Source organism: Myotis davidii, unplaced genomic scaffold (assembly GCF_000327345.1).
Source record: "Myotis davidii unplaced genomic scaffold, ASM32734v1 scaffold62, whole genome shotgun sequence".
Lineage (NCBI taxonomy): Eukaryota > Metazoa > Chordata > Mammalia > Chiroptera > Vespertilionidae > Myotis > Myotis davidii.
The window spans coordinates 4408306-4420191 of NW_006295180.1; the positions used below are offsets into that span (position 1 = coordinate 4408306).

The following is an 11886-nucleotide window of genomic DNA, read 5'->3' on the forward strand; positions in this document are numbered from 1 at the left end:
CTTCTATCATTGACAGTCCCTCTAGGTTGTGGGCTGCTTGCCTGTGTTCCTGAGAAGCATCTACGGTACCAGTCTATAGAGTGTGTTTTCTTTAGTGAATTACCGGTATGTTTACCGGTAATAAACTTGCACTGTTTTATGTATATGTTTGATTACATACAGCCTTGTGACAGTTTTCCTGCATGTCATAAGCATTTGAATATAAATTAAAATGTTAAAATCAAATCTGATATTGTTTTACCTTTTATTTGGTGTGTGGAAGGTGTGCGGAAGAGGGGGTAGTCTTATACGGCGAGTATATAACAAACTCTGTATTTTGAGTGGAAATGTTAGGGGGTCGTCTTATACGCCCAGTCGTCTTATACGCCAGCAAATACGGTAGCAGTACTAAATAAATTTTAACAATTACCATCCTTGCTAATGCTTGATGGGAAAATAATTCTTTCCATGACTTCAGAAGGTAAGGCTACACACTAATTTCCTCTAAATATTTCCATTATGTAGCCATAGTGCATCAATTTGTCGAAGACACCCCTCATATATTTTCAAATCTCCTGAAGTTAATTGTACAACTTATTACTGTTTGATATGTAATTTTCTATTTTCTACACTAAATAGCGGTGATAAGACATTTAAAAATCTCTTCCTCAATTCAAATCATTCCAGAAATTAGTCAGTAAATTTATCTTTTATAATTTTAAGAATTTCATGTGATTCCCACCTTGGCTCTCAACTTTATATATACTATTAAACAGTCAGAACTTTTTATTTTATTAAGAATTCTTTACCTTATATAATTTTAATAGTCTTTACCCAAAATTTTCAACTCCATTATTCTTCAATATATCCTCAATTACTGTTCACAGAAGTTGAGTTTATAGAGTTAATGAGCATACCTTTCATTTGGTCTCTCTAGCCTTCATTCCCTTTCTCTCTGACAACCATAGCCTCACACTTGATGCACACAGCTCCCACAGATATTGCTTAGCCCTCGCATCGGCTCCAGTTTCCTGACCATGCCTGTGGTCAGGCCTATTAGGGCAGGCCATTGAGGCCAGCCATGCCAGTCATTCCCTTCCCCTGGGAGTCCTGTACTTGGACCAATTGAGCAAGTAGGTCTTTGGGAGGCTGAACCCAAAGGGTCCATGATTTGTAAAGAGCCATTTCATCATCTCTATATATAAAAGCCTAAGTGACCATTCGACTGGTAGCTATGACGCACACTGACCACCAGGGGGCAGACGCTCAATGCACAGGCATGGAAACATGGAACAGACTGATGAATCTCAGAGAGAAGGGGGAAAGGAGAGGGCAGGAAGAGATTAATCAAAGATCTTGTATGCACATACTAGAGGCCCGGTGCACAGATTTGTGCACCAGTGGGGTCCCTCAGTCTGGCCTGTGGGGATCAGGCTGAAACCAGCCCGGTGTACAGATTCTTGCACCAGTTGGGTCCCTCGGCCTGGCCTGCAGGGATCCAGCTGAAACTGGCAGTCTGACATCCCCCAAGGGGTCCCGGATTGCGAGAGGGCACAGGCCAGGCTGAGGGACACCACCGGTGCACGAGGGTCCCTCGCCTGGCCTGTGGGGAATGGGCCGAAACCGGCAGTCCGACATCCCCGAGGGGTCCCAGATTGTGAGAGGGCACTGGTCAGGCCGAGGGACCCCACCGGTGCACAAATCCATGTACCAGGCCTCTAGTCATGTGATAAAAGCCACCATACACAGTGAAAAAACAACAGCAGGTCCATCAAAGACTAGAGACAACCAAGTTCCATTTCTAAGGCCACATTCCATCCTCAGATTCAATCTCAGTTTCCTTGTAATAAAATCCCTCTTTTTATTTAAATTAGTTCAGATAAGGTTTCTGTTACCTATAGCTAAAAGAGCTAACTCTAGAATGTTTAGATGTCACCTTGATATTTATTCTTGTTATACAAATGTTCTATATGCAAAATATTTCACCTGCTATTTGTGTTAGTATTCACTCTATGGAATATAAAAGTCAATAAAAGTCAGAAAATAAAAATGGATAAATTAAAGCTTATTTATTCCATACAATGGAATAATATTACTCAGCTTTAAAAGGCAGCAATCCTGTCATCTGCTCCAACATGGATGAATCTTGAGGACTTTATGCTAAATAAAATAAGCCAGTTACAAGGACAAGTACTGTTTAATTCCACTTATATGATGTATCTAAAGTAGTCAAGTTCACAGAAACAGAAAACAGAATGGTGGCTGCCAGGGGAATGGGGAAGAGGGAAAAGGAGAGCTGTTGCTTAATGGGTGCAGGGACAAAAACGATGTGATCTAGTGCACAACAATATGAATGTGCTTACTACTGAACTGCATGAATAAGATGATAACTTTTATATTATACACTAGAGGCCTGGTGCACGAATTCGTGCATGGGTGGGGTCCTTCAGCCTGGCTGGCGAGCGGGGCCAATTGGTTGGGGCCGGCCGCTGGGGGGAGGGCTTGCGGGAAGTTGGCTGGCCACAGGAAGTTGGCTGTGGGAGTGCACTGACCACCAGGGAGCAGCTCCTATGTTGAGCATCTGCCCCCTGGTCAGTGCGCATTATAGCAACTGGTCGACCAGTCATTCGGTCGCTTAGGCTTTTACATATATAAATTTTTTAACCACATAAACAAATAAGTAAAAATTTTAAAACTTTTACGTGGAAATTTAAAAGATAATTATTTTAAGTCAAGACCATAAATGAATAGGCATTTAACAAAACAAACAAAAATCTCTCTGGAGAAAGGAAGCAGGTTATAAAGGGGTAACACTAGGGGTTTTTGTGGCAATAAAACTGTTTTGTATTTTGACTGTGATGATGAGTATATATAAAAGTGATAAACTGTATACGACTAAATACACACACACACACACACACACACACACACACACACAAATGAGTGTAAGTATACAATACCAGTGAAGTTTGAAGGTTTGTGGATTGCATCAATATTAATATCCTGGTTTGGATATTATACTGTGCTTTTCCAAGAGGTTCCCATTGGGTAAAGTGGGTAAAGAGGACAGGGGCTCACCCTATTTTATTCCTTACAACTGCATGTAAATCTAATTATCTCAAAATAAAAAGTTAAATTTAAAAAGTAAAAGGAAGGGAGACTCCAAATTCTAAAGAACTGATCCTTAAAATGGACTTGAATCATTCGAAATCATTTTTCTGGAGACATGTGATATATAATCCAGTGTACTTTAAAGTACCATGCATGCTTCTCAATGGCATGGAGATAGATACTGGTCATTAAGGAAAACTAGACACAGCTTTCCTTTTAAAAGGTTTTCTCTCTTCCAGTTTTCAGGGAAATAGTGCTTTCATGCTATCACTCCCACACCAATAGCTTCAACTTATAATAAATGAATTAAAGACAAAAAGGCTTAACCTGCTCAGAAGATAAAATTTATATTTAAAAACATATAATTTTCCAAAGTGAACTCAATAAAGTAAAAATATAAAGGAGTACTAATGCACTGTAGGGAGTGCTCTAAGACAAGAAAGGGCTCTGCAACAGAAAACATAATCCTAATAAGTCAACAATGTGCCTAGTATCCTAAGACCACTTCTGATAGCTTATCAGATGTATTCCCCCTAAAGCACTTTTCTTTGTTGTCCTTATAATACAAATAGATTAAAAATTTCTTGACTGCATTTAACACTATGAATGTGGGATTATTTAACACTGTAAGTACTAGTAATATTCTTTGCCTGACTATATAGATATTGACATCAATAATACATGTACCTAATAATTAGGAAAAGTAAATTTTAAAATTAATGTTTTAACAAACCCCACGATATTGAAGAATTATACAACTAAGAAGGAATCTTAAATGGTCCTCTAATGACCAGTCCAGGATTATCCCTTAAACTGACTGAGAACCAAGTACCTAAACTCAAATTTACTTTTGTTTCTCTCGCTTTAAAAAAAAAATAATATGATATATCATGGAAAAAATTGAACTCCACTGAAAATATCTATAACTAACTTAGGTGTCATGTTACTACTATTATTTTGAATTACCTGATAGATTAACACAACCCGGTCACTGAGCAGGGCCTCTGAAGATCTTGATCTGTTCTGGGTAAACAAGCCTGTCTAAGGTTCTACTCACCATTGGCAAACCCAGGAAACCTACTGGGTTAGTTCAGATGAAGAGAAGTGTAGGATCCTAAGAGTAGAGCAAAAAGAGATGTTCAAAAGCCCAGAGGAAGAACAGGTACTACGAGGACAGGAGTAGAATATCTCAATTTTTTTCTTCAACTGTCTAGGTCCTACAGCTAACTTGAACACTCAGAATCCCGGTTTTTCCTTTCCATCTATAACTCATCTGATCCAACTTTCTAGAAATTAAGCAACAGTGAAGGGAGGAAGCCAGAGGCAGCCTTTGCTAGTGTTAAACAAATACAAAAAAAATTAAAGTACAATGCACAACACAGAAACTTTGGAGCATGCCATCCGTACGATCGCTTTAATTCCATGGAAGAAGTACCCCTTCTTCCTGGGCACATCTTGGAAGTCCTTTGGATTATTTCTCCCTATTGAAGGCTGTCCATACTCTTCATCTTAAAGTAGTTTTGCCTGGATTTTTGCAGTGTTTGTTACTTTTTAGTGGGACAAGAGGAAGGAGAGCTGTGATTTGTTCCAGGCTCCAAACAATACTAGAAATAGCCCTGCTTGAAATCTGCAGCTCATCAGCTCCGGTTGCCAAGTCACTCAGAAATTATATTCTGTGCTTTTGATTTTAATCCTTGGGAAAATTATTTATGAAAATTGAACTTCTCTCAATGTTTGGAATATATTAACTGAGTAAAGACAAGTCAAAGAATAGTACATATTGTTTGATCCTATTTGTTTAAAAAATTACATGTTTACATATGTACATAAAATGTATAAGCAAACAAAATACTTGACAATGGCTATCTTTTAAAGATAAGATAGGAGATGAAAGGCATTTTATGTATTCTTTATTATTTGCTTATTTTTTTAACAAACCGCTGGAAACACTTTTCAAAAATTTTTACTGCAAACATACTGTCTTTAAAAAATAATTTTTTGCCCTGGCTGGTTGCTAAGTGGTTAGCACCAAAGGGTCTCAGGTTCAATTTCTGGTCAAGGGCACAAACCTGGGTTGCAGGTTTGCTCCCTGAGCCTGGGGCACATGCAGGAGGCAACCAATCCCTGTATCTCTCACATATAGATGTTTTTTTCTCTCTCTCCCCCAACCCCCCATCTCCCTTCCTCCCTTCCACTCTCTCTAAAAAAATTCAATGGAAAAAATATCCTCAGTGAGGATTAACAAAAAAAAAAAAAAATGGGTTTTCATTCTATAGTTCATCAAAGCCAAAGGTTCTCAACCAAGGCAGCTCATGATAATTACCCATAGAGCAACTAATATTCTCTGGAGGTAGGACCTAAACTACCATGTTTTTATCAAATAATCAGGGCATGCAATAGAGACAGAAATCACTACTCTAAGCTAAAGGTTCATAGAGGTATTTGTTTAAAAAAATCCAAAAGTCACAAAACAAGGAAACCTATCTCATTAAACAACACTAAATATATTTTTAATCCTCTGTAGAGTAACCCTTTAATATCATGTAAACCCTTTAGTAGCAAGTAGATACTAAAAATGTACTATGTATTCAACATATTCTGAGCCTCAAGCTGAAGATACCATGCCAGTAAGACTATATTTGGGGACTGTTCATAATTGTCCATCTTCTTGATAGAAATGGTGCACACGATAAGCTTAAGTAATTTGTGTTCAAATTAGGCTATCTCAGTATCTCAAACTTTTTTTCATTCTAGCAAATCTACTAAGGTGTGGAACTTGCTCTCTTTAGTTTCAAACAGCAGTAACTTCTAAATTTGGGGATATATCCAACAGAGGCAGGTTCCCAGGAAAATGATGCATTTGCATCTGAAAAAGTCCCCAGATCAGAGGTCAGCCTCAGATATGGCCTATGACCCATAACTGTCTGATCCACCACGTTTCTGTGCAGCAAGCATGTCAAACTCACGGCCCACAATGAATATTTTTGCAACCCAGTCAACATAATGGTATGTAAGAAATGTTTTAATACAAATTTTGTAACTTACTCTTTACAATATCCTGTTATACATAATCTATATATATAAAAGGCTAATATGCAAAGTGTCCCCTCGGGAGTTCAACTGGGAGAACAGGAGTTCGATTGCTCACTATGATGTGCACGGACCACCAGGGGGTGGCATGGAACATGGTGGGTGACCAGCAGCGGCGGTGGCGGGGCACTGAGGGAGCAAGGGAAGGAGGAGGCAGGGAACTGCAAGGTGGGGGCGCATGGGTGGTGAGGGAAGGAGGAGGCGGGGAGGCGGGGAACCTGATTGGCCCTGATCACCAGCAAGGCCTAGGGACCCTACCTGTGCATGAAGTTCATGCACTAGGCCTCTAGTTATTAATAATGACAACAATCTTAATAACTGATTACTATAATAGTGTTGCATTCATTTCCCTTAAGCGCCTGACGTGCAGACACACCATTTCTCTCCACTAATTCTAGCAGCGAATATTTTAGCAACCTATTGCCACATTATTAGTCTTGTACTATTTGGTGTATGCAACAGAAAATATTTTGTTGCTGGAGAACAAGAAAAATGGGTTTAATTTCGTTACACTTATTAATTTGTGCAGTTATTCAGTGTCTGGTAAGCTATGTGCAAGAAAAAATATTAATTTTTATTAAAATGTTCTATTATTTTTTGTTAACATTTATTTCAGCCCTTTGTATTCATCATGTTTCTATCAAAATAAACCTATGTTTCTATGAAAACTGAAGCTTTTGTTTTTCTGTGGCCCACATATACTTAAACCTTGTTTATTTGGCTCGTGTTAGCCTTTGAGTTTGTGAGCTAAAAATTGTTTTTACATTTTGAAATGGCTGAAAAAATTCATAAAACAATATTTCAAGGCACATGAAAATTACAAAAAATTCAAATTTAATTGTTCATAAAGTTTTATTCGAATGTAGACATGCTCATTCACATTGTCTATGGCTATGTTCATGCTACAATGGCAGAGTCGAGTATTTGGGATAGAGACCATATGGTCAGCAAAGCCAAAAATATTTACTGCAGTTACTATATGTTGAGTGTGTTGAGTACTATCCCTTTACAGAAAAAGTTACTGATTCCTGGTCTAGATGACTTGACATATGTCCTTGGTGCTGCTTTGTCCCATACCCCATTGAAAATTAGTCACAGTATTTTCATATATTATCAAGAACTGACACATTTGGTATTAATGATACTTCAATGGCATATATTCTAATACCTTAGGTTCTTCAGAGCACAGTGTGCAGCTAATATTATGGGATATAGAGTCCTCAGCAAAAGAAAAGAATGTCAAAGAAGATCACAAGACACATTGCTATGTCTGAGTTTTCAAAAATAAACAGGATTAACCAAACTATAAACATATTGGAGATGGAATGAGGGTGAGGACTGGGGACAGCAGATGGTTCTCAGGACGCCCCCCCAAAATGTTGGAGTGACCTGGGAGACCCTAAAAGAAATACCACCCCAGAAAATCTGATTTAATTGGGCATCAGAAATTTTTAAAGTTCCCAGGTGACTCTCATGCACAACCACGAATGAGAAAAGAACTGCTCTAAGATATAATGATCAAGTCATGGAATTACATGCAATGAAGAATATGAAACTGCAAAAACTCTGGTCTTGAGGTCGCTCTCCCCCAATAGCTTAAGTCTTTTACTTTGAATAATAGAAGGTGCCAAGAAGCAGGCAAGGTTACCAGATACAAGGAACAGTGTGGCTACCATGAGTTCTCAAAAGCAAAAATACAGTCCAATTATCAAGATCCTAATACAGAGTTTGCCAAAGACTACAAATGGACCAGGCCAGCAAAGAAATCTTCCTGCCCCCACCATGAGCCAAACACTAAGTAACAAGCAACAGAAGTCTGCCACTGGGGGAAGAGAAGTGTGTGGACTGACAAACCCTTCTATGGTGTAGGCATGCAGAGATGGCTAAAACCTAACATACAGCACTAACACTGAGAATAACACTGCAGCACATGGACATGGCAACAGCAGCAATTTCTATAGACTTTGAAGCCTGTGGCACACTGAAGGTAGCCATAACAACAACACAACCCAAACTCAACTTACTCCTGAGGAGATTAAATCAACTCTTCACATTCTAGTCTAACAAGCAGCAGCCCATTTGCTGGCATAAATACTATATACTTCAGTCTGTACTGCTATGCATATAAAGTCCTGCATTTAATAAAAAATTTTGAGACAGTCCTGGCCAGGTGGCTTAGTTGGTTGGAGCTTCATCCCACACACCAAAAGGGTTGTGGGCTCGATTCCCAGTCAGGGCACATATCTAGGTTAAGGGTTCAGTCCCCAGGCTGGGCAGGTAATGGAGTCAACCAATTGATATTTCTCTCACCTCTCTCTCTCTCCCTTTCTTTCTAAAATCAACAAACATATCCTCAGGTGGGAATTTAAAAAAATTAATTATGAGACCCACTCAAAAACAGGAAAAACAAACCACTGCTAAGAAATAAAGTGATCAACAAAACAAGACCCAGAGATGATCCAGATTTTAGAATAACCAGACAAGGACTTTAAAATAACTATAATTAACACGTTAAAGACTCTCATGAAAAAGGTGGACAACTCTCATGAACAGATGAGAAATTTCAGCAAAGAGACAGAAACTCTAAGAAAAAGTCAAATGAAAATCCTAGAAATTGTTTTAAAATACAGTAACAACAAAAAATATTATCTCATAGAGATAAAGAATTCCTTTAATAGGCTCACCAGCAGTCTGGACACAGCTAAGCAAAGAATCAGTGAACTTTAAGATAAAACAACAGAAATTATTCAAACTGAAATATAATAGGAGAAGGAAAAATAGAGACCATCCAAGAGCTATGGAATAATTTCAAATGGTTCAAATGGTCTCTCTTCAAATATTTTTCTTCTCCATTCTTTCTTCTCCTAGGACTCCAGTTATATTAGACACAGAGGAACAAAGATAAAAAGTAGAGTACACTTCTCATCAGAAACTATCAAACCAGAAGACAACAGAATGACATTTTAAAAAAGACTGAAAGGGAAAAAATCTGTAAGAAATGAAGGTGAAATGAAGACTTCTTCCAGAAAGAAAAATGCTGGGAGAATTAACTGCTGACAGACCTGTGCTACAAGACATATTAAAGGAAGTTCTTCAGACAGAAGTATACTACTCCATGGAATCCTAACTCTACACAAAGAAATGAGTAACAGTGAAGATAAATGTAAGATATATTTTCTTATTTTTAATCACACTAACATTTTAGTCAGATTTAAAAATAAGTTACTGTTTTTGCACTTGAAACCTCATTTAACATAGAAGTTAAAGCTGTGTTGGATATTTAATTCTGCTTCTTAAAAAAGAGCAAAAACACTAGATTTTAAATTTAATTTTGACACCTTCAAGAGCTACTTTAATATACTGCCTCTCTTAAAGCTAATGGCAATACAGTTTATTACCCACTTAAACTAAATTACCCTTTCACTAGATAATTATGTAATTTTAAACTGTAAATTACAGTACTCATCATTGAATAGTAAAATTCTTAGAAAAACAGGTTTTTAATTTAAAACAATCTGAATATCAATTGCTTTAAAGAAATCAGGTTAAGCTATTTAAAATAGTTCAAACAAATTGCTCTATATTTAAGCTACAGCATTATCTTCCTAAGGATGTCATTCAGTTTGTTCTTCCTCATAAATAATTAGTTATCACTCAGTTAAAAAATATAGGGTTTATAAGTCAGAATCTGAATCTAATTATAAAATTATAACAGATTATGCAATAGTTTCTATTGTTATTACTTGTCTGCCCTCAAGCATCTTAAATTACATTTGTTTGATTTAGTCACTGTCCTTAACTCAGCGAATGATCTCATGATATAACATTACAAAAAGATATTTACACTTAACATTGAAAAATGAACTTTTTACATCAATAAACGAACTCACAATGAAATACCTAATAACAAATTCTTAACATGAATGGCAGATCAGAAAATAAAAGCACCACCAGGAAAACGAAGCGAGCAATGCACAAGCATGTCAAGACAGTCACACCTCAGGTATTATTATTTTTTTAGTATATTTTGTTGATTTTTTACAGAGAGGAAGGGAGAGGGATAGAGAGTTAGAAATAACGATGGGAGAGAAACATCGATCAACTGCCTCCTGCACACCTACTGGGGATGTGCCTGCAACCAAGGTGCATGCCCTTGACCAGAATAAACCTGGGGCCTTTCAGTCCACAGACTGACGCTCTATCCACTGAGCCAAACTGGTTAGGGCACACCTCAGGTATTATTGACAGTAATCCTGAGGGAGCAGTTTATACCGAATGGGGATTAAAAAACAACAACAACATAATTTCAGAACTTGAAGGGATCTTCAGATACTGAATTCAATTTCCTAAACCAAATTTTAAGAAGGCCTGCCCTAACCAGTTTGACTCAGTGGAGAGCGTCAGCCTGCAGACTGAAAGGTCCCAGGTTCAATTCCGGTCGAGGGCATGTACCTTGGTTGCAGGTACATCCCCAGCAGGAGGTGTGCAGGAGGCAGCTGATCAATGTTTCTCTCTCATCGATGTTTCTAACTCTCTATCCCTCTCTCTTCCTCTCTGTAAAGAATCAATAAAATATATTTTTAAAAAAGAAGAAGGTCTAATTATAAGAGCTATTAAATAGTATTCAAACACCAAAGATTTTCTAGGTCTTAAAACAAAACCTAATTAATTAGCATATTAAAACCTAACTAATTAGCATATTAAAACCTAACTAATTAGCATATTAGCAAATCAATTCTTAAAAAAGAATTTTCTTAGTTTTTAGAGTAAAGAAACAAGTTTCTATGAAAATATAAATGTTTTTCTTAACTCAGTAAAATCTCTAAACTTTTTCTCAACTCATTAAAATTTCTAAATCAGCTTTTAATATGAAAGTTGAGGGCATTAGGTTGTATTATGAATGAGAAAACCCAGGGCCAGAAATAGGTGGGTTGTCTTAATACAAAGGCTAATTAGTAGCATTCAAGGATAAAACTCAGGTTCTTCACTAATAACTCAAGGATACTAGTGCTTATTTAAACTCTTTATTTGCATACAGAAATCTAGCAGAACCCAAATTATACTGGGAGGGAGGGGTAATTCCAATAACTGCTCATTATGTATGTATTTACATAAACAGTGTTAATGTTTAATTCTCCCTTAAACTTCAGATTTAATATAAACAGCCTAGAATTTTAAAAATTCTATTATTTCATAAGCATTATTCTCTATAGCTAATCCTATCTAATAAAAGAGAAACATGGCAATTGGTGTACGACCGCTACTCTTCCCATTGGCTAATCAGAGCGATATGCAAATTATCTGCCAGCCACTTGCTTGCTTCAGTGACGGAGGACTCCAACGTTCCCTGCCTGCCTTGCCGGCCTCTGAGCTTGCAGTTTGAAACATTGTTCCAAATATAGAAGCTAAACAAAACCCCAGAAACCTGCTTTCAGCGAGCCGGGATCTCAGAGTTGGAGTTATACATTGTTTCGATTATAGAACCCAAACAAACCAGATACCTGCTTTCAGCAGCAGAGTCCTCAGAGCTGGAGCCAGAGCTAAAGCTGGCCCAGAATAAAAAAGAAAAAGAAAAAAAGGAGTGGTTGGGAGCTTCAGTCACCCTCCAGCCTGAAAACAGCCCTCAGCCCCTCACCCAGACTAGCCAGGCACCCCAGTGGGACCCCCACCCTGAAGGGGGTGTGACCAGCTGCAAACAGCCATCAT

General features: G+C 37.7%; 1 protein-coding gene across 1 annotated transcript in view; it reads right to left on the reverse strand.

Annotated features, from left to right (window-relative positions):
* The window catches only part of TMEM170B (transmembrane protein 170B), a 35646-nt gene that overhangs the window by 13182 nt on the left and 10578 nt on the right, over positions 1-11886 (reverse strand). The window lies entirely within an intron of this gene.